Source organism: Cupressus sempervirens, chromosome 10 (assembly GCF_028749045.1).
Source record: "Cupressus sempervirens isolate cs-2001-9-10 chromosome 10, ASM2874904v1, whole genome shotgun sequence".
NCBI lineage: Eukaryota > Viridiplantae > Streptophyta > Pinopsida > Cupressales > Cupressaceae > Cupressus > Cupressus sempervirens.
The window spans coordinates 284173314-284195260 of NC_143127.1; the positions used below are offsets into that span (position 1 = coordinate 284173314).

Here is a 21947-nt window from a genome sequence, read left to right on the forward strand (position 1 = left end):
ACAACTAAGGAGCAATAAGAAGAATAGAGTGTGCATGACACACAAGTTCCGAGTATCAATCCTCCCCATGGAACAACCAAGACAATTGAAACTATAAATTTTAAGGATGACTCTAACCCATTAGTTCAAAACATCAATCCTCTTACTGTAGAAGATTTAAAGAAGATCCTAGATTAATCAACCTTGCAAGCCAAATTATATGGTAATCCTATTTTGATTAGTGTAGAAGAACTATAAAAGGTAGTAACTACTATAACAAGGGAAAAGGTGAATCCACAAGAACCATCTTCAATCAGCCCTTCAGTTACCAATGTACAACCTCTAATCCAAATGATAGTAGATACATCTCCTAAGGTTGGTACAATTGAAAAGAAAGTAGAAGAGAAAGACACAACTATAGGAAAATAGAATGAAACAAGACAGATAGATTCATCTGTACCTATAGTACAAGAACAAGATGCCAGCCAAGTCATAGGGATAGACTAGGGCAACCCCAAAGAGATAGGACCAAAGGTGAAGGAACAAGTGGCCATCCAAGCACTAGTAGCTTTACTAGCATTTGGCACTCCTTCTATAGAAACTCTTTAGAGGTTGAGCACAGATGCTACCCCATTATAGACCTCAGTGCTAAGCCTAAGCTCATCAAAGGTGGAAAAGGTAATACATTATGCATACGTAAGCCTTGATGAAGACATTGTTATTCCAAAGTATGACTATGATACTATGACATTGGAGAAAACAAGCATTTTGCAGTAACCCTTAGAAAGGAAAAAGCATCAAGAAATGCTTAGGAGAGAAAACAAGCAAAAGCAAGCACTTCAAGATATAAAAGACATCATTTTGGATGCATTTAGCCTATCAACTCCTTACAAGACCAAGCCACTAATAGAACAATTGACAGATATAGTGGAGAAGGTTAGTAATGAAGATCTTGATACAAATACAAAATTATTGGAATGGTTTGAAAAGAAGTTTCAAACAAAGTAAATGAGAAAATATCTAGTGAGATAGCACACAACAAGTTGCACTGGCAACCAAGGTTGAGGATATGAAGAAGGTAATTAGGAATATATTCTCATTGTACACAAAACTATGTAATCCTATACTCTTCACCCAAGAGACCAAAAGTCACATTCTATGTCTAGAAAGGAAAATATATGCATTAGGTGCAAGGCTACCTACAAATCTAGCTTAGAGTGAGAAGCATTTCAAAACATTGCTTTAGACACAAAGTCAGTTAGCTATCTTAACAGCAGATGAGGCTAACATTAGAGCCAAATTGACAAGTATTCAGGCTACCCTCACCCCACATATGGAGATAATGCACAAGGAGCTAGGCTATGCTGAAAATATATTGAAGAAAGACCCCAATCTTTCTACTTTAGATGGTCTAGTACACATTTTTGTTGAGATTGCAATCCAAATTAAATCATTGGATTTTGCATGTGATAATTGGAATGTAGCTCTAAGGATAATTATGGATGTCCATAAATCTTTTCTAGAGAAACACACCATAGGTGTATAACCCATTTGACATAAGTGTCAGAAAGGGGGAGATATAATATGGGGGAGTATGAACAAAAAAGAGATATACATTTTTGGAGAGAAAGTAGTAAAAAAATACATATATTAGCTAAAGGAGAGCATATCAAATGAAATAGTATTAGATAAAACATATTGAAGTCAAAGGGAGCACAAATTTTGGAACCAATTATGACACATTAACTCAAGGGGAGTTATAAAATTTTGAGGTATACAAGTTAGTACACAATTTTGAAAATTTGAAGTCTTGTATATAAGTTGAGTCATGGATATGTTATGCTCAAGAGATTAAGGATAATATTGTATATTCAAGTGTTTTTGACACTCATATCAAAGGGGGAATTTTTGATCTCATATTAGTTTTGACAAGTGAGTGTCAACACACTTAGGCTATTTATTCAGTTCATGCTGAACTAGTAATACATGTCGAGCACAACATATAAATATTAGACCATGCCAAATTATAATGAGTGCCAAGTCACACATTTTTTGAGTCACTCAAGTGTCGAGCAAATAGACCATGCTGAGTGATTTAGGAGCCGAGTAAATAGTGGATGTTGGGTAATGTAGGTACTAAGTCATAGTATAAATAATAGTGCATGCTGAGCATTAAAGGCTTCATATGATGAGTAACACAGTTTTGGCATATTTGTTTGTAATGACACAAAAAACTATGTAAACCATTTTTGAGCCAACTTAGGATTATATTTTGATATTATGGAGATAAGGATGAATCTATATTTAGATTTGCTATGCAATTACATGCAACCAAATAGAAAAGGGGATGGTTTAAGTGGCAAAATGGATGAATCTCAACTATAGATTCATAGCTAACCCTAAGCTACCTAAGTCTTCTTAAGGAGGATGAAGCCTAAAACTCTTAATGATAGAGGAGAGTCAATGTGGAAGGAATTGAAGGAGCAAGGTGACTTAGAAGTTATGATGAAAGGGTGAATTGCAAAATTAGTTAGAGAAGAATAGAGGATGGATTAAAGGATACAACATTGAGACATCTAATCATGAAGGATCAAGAAGATATTGTTAAGAGGTGATCTGTTATCAGGCAAGCAAGTGCCAAGCGCAAGATCTATGCTGAGACATTTTAACAGGTGATTTCAATTAAATCTCTTAAAAAAATAGTCCTAACAGGCTGTATGAAATCCTTTAACAAGGTGCTTACTTAGTTTTAAGTTGAAGTCCTCTAACAAGGCACACTTCTAATAGGGTGTTGAAATCCTCTAACAAGGTGAGCCCAAACAGTCTTTGTAAGCCTTTAACAAGGTAGACCTTTCATAGGGTATATCATGTTTCATGGTCAAAACATAGTAACCTTCATTGGATACACTTTATTACTATAGTAGTGAAGATTTGTGGGTGTCATCTTCGCCCCAGTTTTACCTTCCGACTTGGAGGGTTTCTGGGTAATCATATCTGGTGTTATGTGTGTGAATTCTTACATGGTTATATGTTTTTTTGCATATGATTTACATGTTATTTCAACTTACTTGTTAATTCATGTAATGAATGAATAGTGAAAGTTTTATGGGTCCAAGGTTAAACTACTAATTAATCCCCCCCCCCCAACAAGAAGTTTACTCTTTCCCCTTGCAATTCCAACGAAGTTTAGTTAATTTTCAAAAGATGATTCAAGAGAAGTTGACCCATTATACTAGAGGTTGATCCTTATCATGACATACCCACATGCCAAGGATCAGTCCATGTTTCACTAGAGTACTAAAGGTTCATTTTAGTATAAGGTTGCAATCTAGTTGACAAAAGTAACCATATGAATATGTATTCGACCTCGATTCATTTCCTATAGTGCCTGCACTAAATTGAGTACCCAAAATATAAATTTATTCTTAATCAATAAATCAAAATACCTAACATTGTTTATTTATTTAAACAATTTAAAAATATTGAACAAACGTTTTCATTAATTGAAATAAAATTAATTGATTACAATTACATTTTTAAAGAAATCATTTATTTACCTTTTTTCCTTTTAAGTTGTTTTGTTAAAATAATTCAAAGGCATTTTATATTAAAAAATACTAAATTAAAATAATCTTGCTATAAAAAATATTACAAAAAATTATATCATTAAAATATAAAAATTTCTTATTAGTCCTTACTGGGGATTAATGTTTTCACTAGTCCCTAATTATTAATTATTTAATTTTTGAAAGTAAAAGAATCTTACTTTCTAAATCATGAATTCTTTTATTTTTAAAATATATTTATGTATATGAATTTCTAATTTCTTATTGGTTAGAACCAATTTTTTTGGAGTTAAATTATTAATTTTAACTCAAAAAAAAAAAAAAAAAGTTACTTTAATTCCCTAAACTTCTAGTCAAAGTATTCAATCTATTTTTTTTTTCAAAACCTTGCTAAGGATTAACTCTGATTATTATACTTGTGTGTTGGTGTATGAATGTGATGTGAGAATGAAAAAGAAAATGACATATATATCCTCTATTCTAGACTAAAATAACCCACTGAGTTGAGGAATCTCAACCAATTGATGAATCTCCAAATTCACAAAAGAAACATGGTTGGGCATTAGGGTCTTGCTAGAATAAAACTACAGTAGTCCAAGTTTCTTACAGAGAAGGTATGAACTTAGGAAACTTTGAAACTTTCATCTACCAAGATTTCTTTGATAAATCCTAGCTTTTTTTCTTGAAAGATTAAGAATAATATATTTAACATAAGCAACTCATGCAAGAAGATAACAGATTAAATTTTTTTTTGAAGCCTAGGTATTTGGCAACAAAGGTTAATATAGTTGTCCACTGTGAAACTTAGATGAACTATAGTTGTCCATCTTATGCTCATGCTAATTCATTGTTGTGGGGAGCCTATACTTTCCCATTCACCATTCCACAATAGATTTGTTGTTGTTTGTATGATACAAGTTTGTGGAGAATACATTTTCTCATTAACACCAATTATAGACAACACTTAGATCTAACAACCCTCAAAACCTTATCATTTCTTTTACATGTTTTGGGCTTTTCTTTTTGTTTTAGAAGAGGAATATATGCTTAAATTTAGAACTATAATTTAGATCAAGGCAAGCATATGAAACTAATTACATATAAATTAACCTTATCCTCTAAGAGAAAAAAATGTTACTCCTTTAAATTCAATGGGTGAGTAATTTAGAGGATACTTCTTTTCCTCTAAAGAATTTTCTCTTGTAGTTAGTTTCTCTTATGTTATCGCTCTTTTGGTTTTTATTTACATTATTTTCCTTATTGGATTATCTAGGAAATTTTTATATGTTCCTTTTAAGGATAGAGGTGCAAAAGAGATATTCTTTAGACACTAGATAATGGAATTTAGGAATAAATCTATGACTAATATTATAGTTGAACATGATAACCAATTAAATCTAGGTATGGCTACACAATCATAATATGCTTTACTAGATTTGAGATAGATGTTGACTATAATACTACATACTATTTTAAAAACTGAAAATGTCTAAACATATGGCTATATTACATAATTTAAATATAGATGTATGGGTATGGGAACAATATCCTCTATCATCAAACTCCAGATTTATGAAGATTATTATTAATATAAGGGATGATATTTTGATATAGAACATCAATACATATGCCAAAAGACTAATGCACTACATTTTTAAAAAATCACTAAGAGATTTGGGTACGTGTATGGACGACAACAACCTTGTCCCACAACCTAAGTTTCCAGAAGACATATACCATTTGCTAGACCCAAGTTTCCTCTTATCAATGAGATACAATAAAACATCTAGCATGACATTTAGTGCCAAATTACATCCACTTATAATGGAAGCACAACTGATAGAGTTTTAAGTTGGGTCATCATGATGGTAAGTTTTTTGCTTTACCACAAGGCCAATGTCTATAGCACATTTCTAGTGTTCACAAATCAAGCAATCTAATGATCTCCAAACATTATCTCACATAGTGTGATGACCCCTTTCTCGAAGGCTGTCAGTAATCAAATTTTAATCTTTAATTATACATAGGGAACTTAATTAGATTAAGTCAACAATATCACATTCTAATATATCCAATAATTAATATGGTAAAGTCATTGATTTCATATTTCTTCTACTATACCTATCCTAAGGAGAGTGTGGGTTTACTTATCATAGGGCACTTGACACTAGTAAACCATCTAGTTTTACTCCACCTCTCCCTATATAACACAATCTATCAACTCCCATGAGTATAGTGAAAAATCAAAGAATTTTGTTTTATCAATTATATTCCTTCATTTAGAATTTATAAATATTAGTCTATTAAATACTCCTCTCATTAAATCACAATGTATACCATTAAATACACACACACACACACACACACACACACACACACACACACAAGATGCTCTATATAATATTTATGGTGTTTGTTTATTACTTGTTATAGATGGCTATCTCATTCTTATATATTAACATGATTTCAGATTAACACATAGTCACATGCCCCTTTAATTATATGGTAGAGTTCTACACAAATTTTATATTCAACCAATGCTCAAACTCGAGGATCACAATGTGTGAGGGACCTATCCTTATCTTATCTGCTTGGTAGCTCGATTGGTGTATATTTGGCTAGCTTGTATTGTTTGATCAACTAGTAATGCTCCTAATGCCTGACTCATCCTAAAGCATTCGATATGTAGGTTTATCTAATCAACATGTGATGAATTGCTCCTTTTGTGTGCTATAACTAGTCCTCTGCTTGATCAATGATGTGGGAACTTATCACTATTCCATTAAATTTTCCAACGTCCAATATTTCCTTTGATTTTAGTTACGAACATGAATAATGGTTGCATTCTTTGATGCCTGTGTCATTATCCAATCAACCTTTTCTCTTTCCCCATAGTGATGGTATCAACTTCGATGTTGATGTGATTAGGGGTACCACCTATAATTAGGTTGGTATGACCTATGTGAAGAGGCACGTCCTTTTAGACACGCTATTATTTATGCCAACACCATTAAGCCATAGGGTAAGATTTTTATTAATTATTTAATTATAGGGTAGGATCTTTTTGTAGATTGTTATATTTATAGAACAAATTATTTGTTTATTTTTTTACTTTTTTTATTAGTTGTATAGTTATATAACATATTAACTATTATGATTAGTTATGTGCCTTAAATCAATATTAGATTAATTAGTTCAATCAGATAGATTGATATGACATGGATTACTATTGGTTAAAACATAAATGTATTTATTATTATAATTATTTGCGTCTATGACAATATACTTATTTTCTATTATCCATTATTCAAGCTAATGACACATAGTAAGATTATAACATGGAAAACTCCAAACTACAATCATATCGATAGAAAAGTACTAGAACACCTTACTATGCCAAATAGAAATACCAAGTTTGAAGCCTAAAATAAAAATTAAGATTTCATACCTTATTTTAGAATAAATGCATATTTGGGGAAATGATGCAGGGCCATCCAAGGGTCAAGGTTGTGGATTCAGATGTGGATTTTGGTCAAGATTTACTTCTAGGTCATAACTTTTGACTCAGATGTAGGTTTTGGTTGAAATTTTACAAGCAGTTGCATTAGAAGGAGTTATTTGGATTGTCGATGAGCTCAGCTCAATAGGTGGTTGTTTAAACATTTTTTTGGGAGCCTGAAATATCGTCTTGACCTTTGAATTTGGCTTTTTTTATTTTTTCCAATTTTTTTGGAAAGTTGTGTTTGCAATAAATTTGAAATCATATTTTTGATTTCATTGATTAATTGGCAATTCATCTTGCCTTAGTTGGGAGCTTTTCTTGGGAAAAATCAAGATTTATAGGATGAGTTTTAAAAATTATCAAAAATAGAAAAAAAATATTTTTCTCAAAAATCTACCAAATATAGTAATTTTCAAAATTGTAATAAGTAGGTGTTCTATTTCATTGTAGAGGTAGAGTAGAGTTGCAAAAAAAGTTGTAATAAAGAATTATGGTATTCTGAAGCATTTGTCTTGTGTCAATCTTTGATCTATTCATTGATGAGATTAGATTACATTAGAAAACTTCAATTGAATTTAGACAATGATTTTGAAATATATTTATTTTTTTTTGCAAATTTATTTTTCATCAATAGAATATTAAGATCACTTCAATGAAACTCTAATGTTATATTGTTGATGGATCATACTATGATCCAAATGTTAATGGAAAAGATTCATATTTAAAATCATACTATAAAAAATGTTAAAGTTTCAATAATTTGAAATATGTCTATTATACTATATTGTTTTACGCTTTTTTGTCTACATTCCTTTTTTGGCTTTGTAATTAGTTTCTAGTATAAAATAGTTTCTTAATCGATTTAAGTCACAAAAACTAAGGGTTGTTATAGTAGTTGAGAGTTTCCTCTGCTTATTTAATAAAAAATAGTGAATTCTATCTTTTGTCCCTAACAATTGCTCACCAATTTTGTTATGATTTCAAAAGAAAAGTCTATGAAGCATCTCAACAGTTAAATTCAACAAATTATTTTAGCTACTTAAAATCTTGGGTAAGGTATATAGTCTTCAAATTCTTCAAAAAATTCTTGTTAACAATAAAATTTAAATGATGTTTATTATTAATTAAGAAGTTATTTATTTAATATCACTTACCTCTCACAAATATAATTTAATTGTTAAAGATGAATAAACTATATATATATATATATATATATATATATATATATATATATATATATATATATATATATATATATATATATATATATATAGTTCAAATGCAACTATATTTATCTTTCTATCTTTCCATATCTCCCTATCATACCATCTCTCTCTTAACCTATATCTTCCTATATATCTCTAAGTTTTTTCCTTTATATTTTCCCCTCTCTAACCCTTATGTCACGATTAGAATTTAATGTTTGGGTTAGGATAAGGTCAAAATTAGGATTTAGGTTAAGGTTGCGAATAGACTTTAGGTTTACAATTATGATTAAAATAAGGGGTTACATCATGAAATTAGAATTTTGATCAAAATTAAGATTAAATTTAAGGTTAAGATTATGATGCAAGTTACATTTATAGATATAAAATTTTAGTTTTATGACCAAAATTAAGATCTACACTAAGATTAAAATTAGAACAATATTTAAGTTTATATCATAATATGATCATAATTAAGATTAGAATTATGTCTATTATAATTATTATTTAAATAATAACATTGTAATAGACCCATTTTTCCTCCATCAATATATCTTCTCCTACTCTAACAATCACCATCAAGCTTTCCTATAGTCAAGCTGATTTTTTTAATCAAATACGGTTCATAGATTGGAGAGATTTAGGTTTGTCATAAACATAATAAGAATTGTAATTCAAATAGCATTTTTTTTTAAAAAATTGAAGAAAGCTGATAAAAAATACAAGTAAATGATTACAGTTAAGAATTTACACAGAGCAAACTAATAGTGCTGAACAAATAGCATTCATTCATGCCTAAAAAAGAATTATATCTATTTCAACCAAACTTTTAATTTACTATTAATATACTATATCATTAACTTTGATTCCAAAATGTTGAAAAAATAAATTCATACAATTGATATTGGAAACTATGCACAATAATATCATAAATCATTTAACACCATAGACCATATGATTCCAAGATACTATAAAATTCAATTACCTTTTCTAATGGCAATTTTTTTTGGTTGAAGGTTAAGAGAACTTCTTTACCTATGAGTCAAACACTAAGGGATTTCTATTATGCTAAAATCCACCTAAAACACGATACCAACCTCATTTCTTATGATGTTGGAGCAATGCAATTGACAAGACTTAATCTCTAGTAGACTCATTCAGAATTATTCAATTGCACTTATAAACCAAAGACTTGTCAACACCAACTAGTTTTAACCACAATATAACTCATTTTTCTAACATTGAAATGACCATTGAGAACAACGAAATTTTGCTCACTAGTTTGACCCTCAAGATAAAATTCCCAATGCTCATGATTTCATAATTATATCTGTGAGAATCCGATTAAGCTAAACACTTACAAGCGTCTTCATCACACTTATTCATTGAATCAAAGATCCAATCCAACTTTTCTTGAAGACCCATTAAATCTGTCAACCCAAATTAATGGGGTTATTGCCAAGTGTAAATGATGGATTACCTCAGCTATGAGAAAATTCCCATACAGGACACGCATGAAGAGTAATATCTGTCTAATACAGGAAGGTTCAGAAAATCTGAGTCGGGCTATAGGCTTTATTACGCTTCAAACAATTCTTAGGACGCCATTTATGGCGAAGGCATAAATAAATCCTGACAGATCCTTCGATATGTTCTGTTACACAATTTTTAGGTCACCATCGAGAACAAATTTTAGCTGACATTGCAATGAATTTTGACATTCCAAGGATACGATTTGTTTTCAATGGTGACCTAAAATTGTTTCCAGGCAGAGTAATTGGGAGGGTTGCCGTTGATGTCGCCGTGTGACAGACCGACGGATCTCAGACGCGCGCAGTTTCAGGTATTTCGAAATATGACCGTTCAACTGCCTCTTGTCATTTCGCATTGTTATATTGTTGCTCTGTTTTTCGTTTTCGTCTCCGTGCATGGTTGCTCTGTTTCTGCATTGTTGTTGTATTTGCATTGCTGCTCTCTTTTTTCCCTCTCTGTGTGCGTTCCTGCTTCTTTGCATCGTTGTCCAACTGGGAAGAATGGCTAAGGAGAGCTTCTCAACACCCAAGTCAAAGGAGGACGCGGATACATTGGCAACGTTGGAACCCCTGTCTTCGGAGGAGTTGCTGAGGAGATTAGAAAAGATAATAAACATGTTATCCATAGATAATAATAAAGATGTTTCTGATTTTGGGAGTTTGGGAGGAGACCGAGACCTCCGACGTTATGACCCACTGGATAAATCTACGTATACGTTTCCTAGGCCACAATTCTTGCGCTATCGGCCAGGCAGAATGGACGATTATGAAGGCCTCGAGGATACATACGAAGGAATGGAAAGAAGTCATAGATCTTCTTGTTTCAAAAATAAGATTCTGATTTTAGTGGCGGTGCTCTTTGTGCTTATTTTCTGTATATCTGCATGGCATTCCAGCAAGTATTATGCTGGTCTTAATTTGCAAGCTTTCAATGAATATGCAGATGGATTCGGTCTGCCAATGAGTGAAATAGTAGAAGAGGACTTGGACCTGTCAATCAATAAATATGCCAATGAATTGGCCTTTTTCATTAACAAGGATTTAGTTGAACATAGCCTGCCAATCAATGAAAATATAGAGAAGTTCAGCATGGCGATTGACGAAGATGAAACCCATGGTCTAGCAGTGCTTAAGCAGTTTGGCACACTAGAATCATGCCAGTCTAAAACTCTAGCGTTGGAGAGCCCCAAACAGATAGAAACTATGATGTTAGAGGGAAAAAAGGCCAAGGATTGGGTATTGGATGTTCTTGTTGCAGAAAACTCCAAACATTTGGACATGTTGGATGTCCCTGTTTCAGAAGATTCCAAACACTTGAGGGTATTGGATGTTCTTGTTACAGAAGATTGTAAACATTTGGGAGCACTGTTATCTAGTATTCCAGTGAAATCTGTAAGAAGTTACCTGCTTTGTGGAGTTACAGGTGCATTTATTTGTGCAGCTGCAATAGTGCTTAATTGGTACAAGAAAAGGACAACATATGCCTATCCTAGGACTTCCCTAGAAGTTGTTAAAGAAATTCAGACAAAGAACACTCGTGCTCAACAAGGTCCTTTAAAGCAGATGTTGTCATTGCAGGCGAAGGATTCTTGTGTGCCTAGTGTGCAGCTTCTAAATGAGTATTCTCTAGTACAGACGGTCAGCTCTTCCGGCAAAAAGAAAGATATCATGTGGAACGATTCAAATATTGGAAGAAGTTCATTTTACATTCCCAACCAGGAAGTTCAGAGGAAGGGCGATTCAACTTCAACCACAAACCAAGAAAACATGGCAGCTGGAGAAATTTATTTGGAAAATTCGTTTAATGGAAGTCTCACAATAATGATAAATAAGGTGATTTTACATTAATACTGTTTCCCTTTCTAATGCAGTAGAATCTAATGAGCTGCTTTATCTTCATATTATTATCTTTATTGCTCTTGGCAATGAAACATTTCAATGATTTTGAAGTATTTTCTCATAAGAGTTCTTCCTCCATTGATTCTGCATATGGTATAATGTAACTTATTTTACTAATGCTCAAGGTGTCATATACATCTCCATTATTTTTGTTATCCTTATCAGGTATCATATTGTTGTCATCTCAAACATTACTTTTAATTATTAAGAATCCTGTTGCTGATGTTCTATTTTCTTTCCATGCTCAATGGGCAATGATTCACATCTTTATATCCCTAGATGTGAGTGCCATGCAAATATGCACCCTTTCAATGAGCTTGATTTGATCTATAGGTTATGGATCTACTAGATCTGCTCAGTTCTTTTCAGAGAGTTAGTTTTGTTGTCTAGAACGATAGTTACATTTAACTAGAATCCAATGCTATTAGTTCCATTTAGAGAGCAAGTTCAGTTTATAGAGGACGAGTTCAATTGCGATACAAGAGGATTAGTCCTAGTAGAAAGGAGAGCAGGAACTGATTATTTTGGGGATAAAGAGGAGTCATGAGAGTTCTTAAGGAAATGTATCCATAAAGAGTCTGACATTCTACACGAGCTAAGTTTGTTTCTGTGGTTCAAATTTTTATTATGATAAGATTTCTACATCATTTCTGGTTTGCTGTGTAAGGATTTTGTTAACAGTAGTCCTCTTTCCAGAAGGGATAGCATTTTGTTGTCTATCTGATTATGTTTTGTCTAAATTAGTATGTCATGTCAACATTTTCCCCCTTTTAAGAATAAAATGCTACTGATCTTGCGGGGAGCATTCCACAATAAATAATATCTTCTTTAACTACTCAGTATCTTCGTCCTTCCTACATTAGTTTTCTGTGTACCCAATCTTAGCTATTTTCATGTAATTTTCTTCAAGGAACATTTCTAAGAAAAGTGTGTGTTTGTATAATGCAGGATAAACATAAAGAGCAGCAAAAGCTAATACCTGTGAGAAGATCAGATTGGGTATGCAACCCACCAAAATCTGATTGTATTCTGTATAAGGAAGTATGCCATTGTCACATCATCCTTCCTACACAATGGGCATGAATGTGTTCCCTTTTTAGTGGAAGTGCTCCTGTACTTTCAGGGAAGCATTCCATGATGAAAAGGATCTTCTCTAACCACCCATGATCTTTTCCCTTCCTACAATGTTTTCTTGTATACTCAGTCTTGCTATTTTTACTTTCTAGTTGATTTCCCTCAAAAGGACAATTTCTAACAATAGATTTTGGTTGCACATTTCATTTCAGGATGTAGATAAAAAGAAGCTCAAAGAAATGCCTGTGAGAAGATTGGATCGGATACAGAATCCAAAAGCGTCAGATTGTGCTCTCTATAAAGTATGTCAATCTTCCTGCACAATAAGCATATTCCCTTATAAGTGGAAAGTGCTACTGATCTTGGGGGAGGGGAGTATTCCATGTGAACGAGATCATCTCTAACCACTCAGGATCCTTGGCCTTCCTACTCTATTTTGTTGTTACTAGGCTTTCTGTGTTTCTTTGATAGTTTATTTCTTCAAAGGACATTTAGTAAGAATAGTTTGTATTTGTATAATGCAGGATGCAGATAAAAAGCAACAAAAAGAAAAACCTTTGAGAAGATCAGAGCGGATCAGGAATTTGACCAAATCTGATTGTGCTCGTAGACAACATGCATGAACTGTTTGATGCCCCTGGTTTTATTTCTTGGAATGTAATATGATTTAATATTTTGAAGTTTGATATTCAAATTTGATTTGTGACATTTTCTTGGATCTAACAGTGCTACTGCTGACTTCATGTACATGATTGCACTACTCCTGATGTTCGGTCATCTAAAGAATGCAGAAGTCTCAAAAGACTTAGTAGCTATATGGTACTACAGTTAAAATTCTTTTGTCCATAGATTAGATTATTTTGGAATGTACCTGTTCTTTTCAGTTGTTTTGAATTTTAATTTGTATTCATCAAACTGTACGCAGTATAAATTTGGAATTCTATATTTATATGATATATTTGGGATTTAACATAGCTATTGGATAAGCCCATAAATCTAATGGATTACTTTCTCTCTTTACCTTTGTTATGTAGTAACTAAAGCTAGAAACCAGTATAATAGGATGAACCGAAATATCAGCCCAATCTTTGCACCTGCATGCAGTTCTGGTGGTGTGTCTGCATGAACCTGCATGCAAGGGGCCCCTACAATTCTATGCCTAAAATTATATGGGGGGCCATGGCCAAAAGAAACTATAGGGCGATATTGATTTCTTTCGAGTGGGCCCCTATAGGCAATTCTATACGTAACGGATCTCAACCGGAACTACTATAATGGCCTGGCCTGTAGTTTTTTTTTGGCGGGGGGCAATTGGCATCTACCTCTGCACCGGTGCATGTAGAGGGCCCACAGCAGCCCTATATATCTTTAGGCTTACTTCCCTATCATAGTGGGGAGGGAGGCCAATCCTCCTATTCTGGTTGGGGCAACAAGGCTAGTGGCTGGTAAGCAAAAGGAAGGCGCTGGAATGAGCGTATATTATTGGCACTTTCTTTTGTTTTGTATTAAAATAAAGCTTAAAATAAATTAAAATGAAATAGTTAGAACTCTGCTACATAGACTTAGCAAATGCTAGTACGAACTTTAAAAAAATAAAGGACATTACTCAGAAGCTTTAGATGCAAAAATGAATTTAGAAAGGATTCTATTGATGCAATTTATAAGATTACCTATCCAATGTTAAAGGTTGTTTCTTCAAAACGGCACCACTAATGATGAATTTATCTGGACCCTTCACCTGCATAACATTTTGGAAATTGTTAATCAATTTTCCATGTATCTTTATATATGCAGTTTGAAATATAGAACAATAAACATTGTAAAAAGCAAGAAAATTTGAAGAAAGTCTTATTCGATAGATTGTCCAAGGACAAAGAACAATGGTGGAAAACATTTAATGTATTCATTGAAAAGAGCAATAGTAATAGATCAATCTGAAGAATGATATACAATAATTACAATAACCATATAAATCTTATATTGTTCTTCGATATAAAATAACATGTGTTACATAGAAAACATATGCCAGCAATATCTGATCTGGTTGATTATATATATGCAAAAAGTAGTCAATTTTTAAATATTAATGTTAAGTTTATGGTCTTTCTGATGAGATACAATCTGCTTTACTCAAACGTTGGAATGACTTGTTTAAAATCTGCATAATAATCAGTGCTAGTAATTACTGTAAAAATTCTTGAAATGACTTGTTTCAGAAGATATATTTTCACTTCACAATGTATCCCTCTCATCATTAGGCTGCGTAAAAGAAAACATTTATGGAATTTTTTGTTTCTGTCATTAATTTGGCATAAAATATTCTGATCGGGCTGTATACTCTTGATCATTTTTTTTCTTCAGCTTGATCGTTGTTTTCATATTGTAAATAGGCTTCTTGAAGAAAGTTTTAGGAATTTTATTCTTGACCAGATTGACCATAATAAATCACTGTTTATTTATCTTTTGGCTTCTGCCTAATGAGGAGTTACAATGTTTGATTTATTTAAACTATATTTAAAACAAGGGATGCAGCTCTGGCATATAATGAGTGGCTTTTTCCTCAAATTTATTAGCTTACAGTTCCAAGCTTTAGTTGGGTGTGTCTCCATCTAATAGCTCAAGTATGCTCTGACTGACTTCCTAGCAGGTTTGGATCTGTGTCTGAATATTCTAAAAATGTGTCCTTCACCTGTGCATTCTTCTACCTACACAATCCATTTTCTTCTCTGATGACCATTTTCTCCATCACAATAACAGATTCTTAAGACAAGTATCCATAAAAGCAATCAGATCTGTACCGTGACATATATTCTTCACTGCCAAAACCATCATATTTGTGTCATTGGAATAGGTAACTAACCTCTATTTCATCGTGCTGACTATTCATTGGATGTTTTGTTCACACAAGGGAGATTAGGGTATTAGTAGGGTGTAGTTTGTATGATGGGAGACATTTATGTAGCCATCATGAATGCAAATATTATGGAGGGCCATTTAAAACAAGAGCACACGAGTTTGTTGGTTTTTTTTCCAAGATCATCTCTTCCAAAAATAAAATCTGAAACACATGATTCTTCAATCGCACAGTTTATACAAGTATATGGGGGAGCTACTATAGTAAATGATGAATAGGTGAACCAAGTTGAACCTAATAATATAGAACAATTTCCAATTTAACACATCTCCTTTAAGAGCTCAACAACACACTTAAATAGGAACCAGCAGAACGTACAAATGCACAGAACGCACTGTAAGGGCTGAGAGATTAAATATTTTTCATTTTGAAGCAATGATGGAATATTAAAGAGGATAAATAACATGATAAGTCATTTAAATCTGCAAGTTGAAGTTCTTGTAAGCAAGACTGATCAGAGATAAGTAATAGCAAGTATTGAAACCATAAAACCTATGAACATGTAGATTTGTGTCTCAACAAATAATCAATGAAATTAATAGTCATGAATATGGTTTCTCAGATTAAAATTGAATCAAAACAATGGAAAGGGTTGGGCAATGTAGAGATAGAACAACCCTTCAGCAACAATTACTACATTTACAGTTCAGACCCCCTTACAAAATAAAGATGCAATTATTTTACATTTATGTCACATGGCAATGGTATCGGTCGTAGAATACGAATGAATAAGTAGACTTCACACGGTACTATCACTAGAGGCTTTTTCTTTCCCTATGGATTTGTGTAAACTTTTTGGCTCTGTTTGAGGCTGCTGGGGTAACAGGATGCTTCTAACAAAGCTTGACCATATGGTAAGTCTTCCTCTACTTTGAGGCCAGAAACTTCATTAGACTATCAATTGTCTGTATATGCATATAGGCGGGATATTCAAATTCTAGCACAAACATCTCAAAAAGTGGGAATGCCACACAAAGTAACCAAAGGTAGAGTTAAACCTGATTAATCTCTCCAATCTCCTGTCCTGTGGGGAAATATTGCCTCTAACCGCAGAAAACTCTTGCAAAATAGTTTTGAAAGATCACTGTTTTATGTCTTTTTTATTACTTTGTCCTGTACCCAAAGTCAAGGTCAAATAAACCATAAGAAAACTATGCATGGCCCTCGTGCATGCAGAGAAACATGCAAAAATGACATCTAGAAAGCCCGACTGCACAAATACTAACCCCAAGAACGTCATCAACATAGTGGCAGCAGAGCTAAAAGTAGATGGTTTGAATTTCGCCCACCCCTCTGGTAAGTCACCATCTGGTAAGGAGGCCCGCTGAAACAGCAACCCCAAAGCAACTGCATTGATTCCCCTGCCTTCTATTACATAGAAGCCTGTGAGGATCCTAGGAGTGTATGAAGACATGGTGACACCTTGCATTTGCTGAGAAGATGGGTAACCTCGGAGCATTTTATGCAAAGGAAACTAACATAAACCAAAACAAAATAAAGAAATTCAAACATGCTATTGGCTGCAGGGGAGAAAATTAATCGAAGTTTACAGCACTGCCCTTGACAATAGTTTCCTGCATCAGCAGGAACTAAAAATGAAAATATTAATTTATTAATAGAAAGGGACTATTCATCAAAAAAAATGAAATGATCAAATAGAAAAGGGAGGCTACAGTTTCGAGGGTGCACTAAAAGTCTGATTACTTGCACCTTTGACTGTCACAGAACCTACAAGAATGACAGTCAAGAGCTACAAGAATAATTCTAATAGTAGGCTCGATAATAGGATGAAGAAATGAGAAATGGAGGTCAAAACTCATTTGTAAGAAGTGCATTGTACTTTGGAATTAAATTCAAGTAATTGTACTTTGGAATTAAAGTCAATTAAGTGTATGTTGTGTTTTATTCAGACCATGTCACCGTTATTCATGGATTTATTGCATGCACTATTGATTGCATAGATGGATTGGTTCAAGTTTAGTTTTGATAGGGAAATTAAGGATATTGTGTTAAGATTCTGAATAAACTAACATGTTATTCATGGATTTATTGCATGCACTACTGATTGCATAGATGGATTGGTTCAAGTTTAGTTTTGATAGGGAAATTAAGGATATTGTGTTAAGATTCTGAAAAAACTAACTCTAGATCTGGCCATGAAATTTTTACTGGGTTTAAGTAGATGTGATGAAAGTTGCTTGGAGACTGTCGTGAGCAAACCTGCAGTCAAGAGTTTTACTATATCTTTTGTTTTAGCCAACTAAAATGTATGAAACCATTGTGTTCTATAGTAGACTCAAGGAACCTTCTAATGCTTTTAGTTTCATGATCAGAGATGGTGGCATCCATGAGAAACATGATGTCTTAGCCTAGTGTAACAAAATGAATTTCTTGAGCTTTTGTTTTGTTCAACAGAAAAATCTGTCCTGATACGAGGGGCATATAATATTAATGGACCATTGGATTTCCTTAATTTTTGGATGTGTCATGACCACCCTAATTTCCAATAAATATACCAAAGCGATTGGAAAAATTCATTATATTCTGGAAGATATTAATGTCTTACTGCAGCCTATCACAGCAAAGAATTCTGGAATTTTATTTTCTTTTTGTACTGCATAGAGTCTGAGATTGAGTACACTGTTTTGTTTAATTTTGATGTGTATGACTACTTTGTTAGGGTCAAGACAACCCAAACAGATCCTTGTGGTTATTGCAAAGAAATCCAATGTGTGAGTTCTGATCAAAGATTAGGTAACGGTTGAAATTATCAATAAAAGGCAGTCAACAACTAGATATTTTAATATAGTATTTATTTAAAATGGGTGATTGAGATTCTTAGTTGATGTGAAATAGAATGAAATGGTTCATTTTTATTAAATTGAAATACAATAGGTTTATGAATCTGTTTAGAAGGAAAACATCTTGTGGACAGCAAATAGAATTTGTATGGGCAATGTCTTGGTGCTGAAAAATGTTTACAAAGATAGTGACCTTATGTATTTAGTACACACTAATGGTTCTTGAAGGATAAGATATTTGTGTGCAGATGGAATGATAGGTTGATGTGTGTTCAGCATTGAGGGAATGGGTCCCCTTGAATGCATGGGATATTGAGATGATAACTAGTTGTAATGGTTAATAAAGAATGTGACTTATTGTGAAGTTTAGACCCTGGAGATTACTGATTTACATCTGATATGTGTTGAGTTCTGAGAAACTATAATGAGAACTAAATATCCCATCATGATCCCATATTATTTATCACATTGATAGAGAAATTGTTTTGAAATGTCTCAATGTGATTGCCTCAAGATTCTTGTTGAATGGACCCAAATGTTGTTAATGAAGATTGATGGTTGTTGAATGCTCCTCTACATCAATAGCCTGTCAAATCTATCTCCTCCATCTCTAGGATCTCTCAAGCTTAATGCACATTTTTTAACCCAGAACAACTTGAAATTTAACTTTTTCAAATATTATAGTTGACTAAAGTCTGAAGGAAACTCTGCTAATCCAGAACAAACTGTAAATGTAATTCTTTTAAGTTTTTCAGATCGCCAAAATTTGAAGGTAGTCTACTTAATGTAGAACATTCCCATATTTGCAAATTTGTCAAATTTATAAGTTGTTCAAAGTTTAAGGAAAATGCTCTTGAAGCAGAACATTCTCATTGACACAAAGTTGTCAAATCTCTAAGTTGCCCAAAGTTTGAAGGAAACTCTCTAATTCAATGCAATTTGTTATTATCAAATCTTTTACATTGCTCAGAGCTCTCTGTTGAATATTATAGCAGCAAGATAGCTCTTACTTCATTATATTCAATGCAGTGTTCAAGTATTTACTCTTTTACATCTTTATATCTTAAGACTTATATTGCAATACATCTTTTCATAACTAGCATTTTAAGTAACTGATGCGGAGCACACAGCAGAAGGGAAATGTAAATGATAAAGCTTTCTAATATACTCAGTTCATAACAATATAGAGAATCAAAAACAGAGAATTATAACTGTGAAAATGAAGAAACCACAAGATATGAACCAGAAACCTAATTCTTCTTTTCATTATTCCATTTCAGATTACATTCTCCATTCATCGATTCTCATTCATTCCTCCTACTCTGCCCTATTCTACCCTCCTACTGCTTCCTTTCATCGGATGACAGAATATAATAAAGATTTCCCCAAAACTAATTTCCAACTACCCACGACCGACTCACTCTAATTCCTCTAACGGTTCTTGAGTAAACATATTACTCACTCATTTATTAAATCAAAATACTAATGTCTCCCCAACCAATTACATCCATATTGACTTTGAAAAATTTATAATGCATGTAATGTCCGGAGTCTATGAATTGTTCTAAATCTTGTGATGCCCCTGCATTAGTAACATATGTATAGTATATAGTATATACCACACCCCATCGCACCCCTCCCTCACTCTATCCCCCTGTCTTCCTCGTGTTGTTCCTAAAGTAAGGACCCTCTATCCCCCCCTCTTGGAAACTTGTCCCCCCATTTCATCATCCCTCATCCCTTAGGGTAGTGTATCTATGGGAGATCCACATGCTGGTTCCTATGATAATGCATTGAATTTCCTCATTTAACTTTGCCTCCTACTCTGGGATTTTCTCATTCGACTACAAAATTTGCTTTGTGAGATTTTGCATCTTCCTCAAGACTTCAAGACTCTTAGTCTTGTTGTCACACATCATCCAAAATCTTTCCAATACATATCCTAACAAACAAAATGTCATTCCTACTGAAAAGAATTTTCTTAGAACCTTTGAGCACTTCTATACGCACTTTTTCAATCTTTGCAATTGCACCATCCCAAGAATTTTTCATTAAAGAAATAACCCATAAATATATAAGATATGATAATCAACATCAATTAAAAATAATTTATTTCTCCAATATCCAAGGCTAAATCCATCCAAGAATTTACAACTGGCTAGAGGTAGTTAACTTTATAGTTTTGAAATAGAAATTTTACCGGTACAAGGTGCTTGCTAATGCATGTGTCTGGCATCTCCAAGATATTTTGGCCATCATGGATATAAGAAGCTAGTGCTAAATCAGATTTAGAATCACTCTTCTCTCCTGCCTGTTAGGCAACAACATATCTATACTCAATATAGCCTAAATTTATTGTTATCTAGGCAAATAGATTCTAAAATGTAGAATTGCAAAAAACTCTTATTATGAAAGACTATTTTTTACGATATAAAGCCTACCATAGATAACTTACTGTGATCTTCAATAGCTCTTCTAAGAATTGAATCACACCCTCAATATAGCTTGCATCATTGATTTTTAGTAGAAAAATCTTAAAATCAGTCATCCTGGCAATGGGTTCTTGTTCAAAAGGTTGTGAAGATGAAGTAGTGAAGGTCTATTGGCAAAGAGATGGTAGGGGTGAAGAGATAGTGATGGGTTATTGTTGTCATTGAAAAGATTATGGAGGTGAAGAGAAGAGGAATCCATAGCAAGAACAAAAGCATAAAGAATAACAAAAATTCATTCCAAAAAGAGATAGACAAGAATGAAAACAAAGTGTTACTTTCTTCATTGTTAGAGAGGATCGAACCAACTGAATAAGAAGAGCTTATCTCTTTGTGATTACCCTCGATCATATCCTCTTATGATAGGCAATCAGCCATGGCACATTTATGCACAACTGATGGTTCCACAAGTGAGGACGAGCATGGAAGTGTCCTAGAAAGTTTGTGTGGGTGTCTTTGAACAAGCAAGAGAGGATGATAAAAGCACGTTTTATGCCAAGTTCATGGGTCCATCTTCTCTCAGTAATTTGTCTCTAATATGACATGAAATAGGTTCCATGGCCTATCGATTTTCTAACGAGCTTGTAAACAAGTTCCATGCTTGCATATTTTTGTAGTTCATTCATAGGGGTTTTCAGTAAGCTTTTTATCAAGAAATGTTCACAACTTCTCTTCACTTGGGAGACACCACTAATAAAAATGGAAGGACATATCTCAAAGAAGATGGCAGACATGTTTTGTCGAGATCTTTTGGTTTTGTTTAGAGGATACGTAGGATTAGAGATTGTTAAGTAGGAGATAATTTCCACAGCAAGTCAAATTGTGATATTGTTATCAGGATTTAACTGTGTGATTTTGAGTCAAACTCATTGACCCATGTTTCAGGAGTAGTGATTTAACATGAATCCATCTCTCATGAGAATAAATGGAACACTTAGCACTCATTAGATCTAGGTGATGCTCACAGGGGTGAAGCACCGAGACTT

At 33.2% G+C, this 21947-nt stretch overlaps 1 long non-coding RNA gene across 1 annotated transcript; it reads left to right on the forward strand.

Annotated features, from left to right (window-relative positions):
- The first annotated feature begins 12982 nt into the window (after positions 1–12982).
- Positions 12983–13572, forward strand: LOC149533760 (uncharacterized). The gene is made up of 2 exons (XR_016356736.1): positions 12983–13059; positions 13282–13572. It is a non-coding gene; the product is annotated as an uncharacterized LOC149533760 (long non-coding RNA).
- The last annotated feature ends 8375 nt before the right edge of the window (positions 13573–21947 follow it).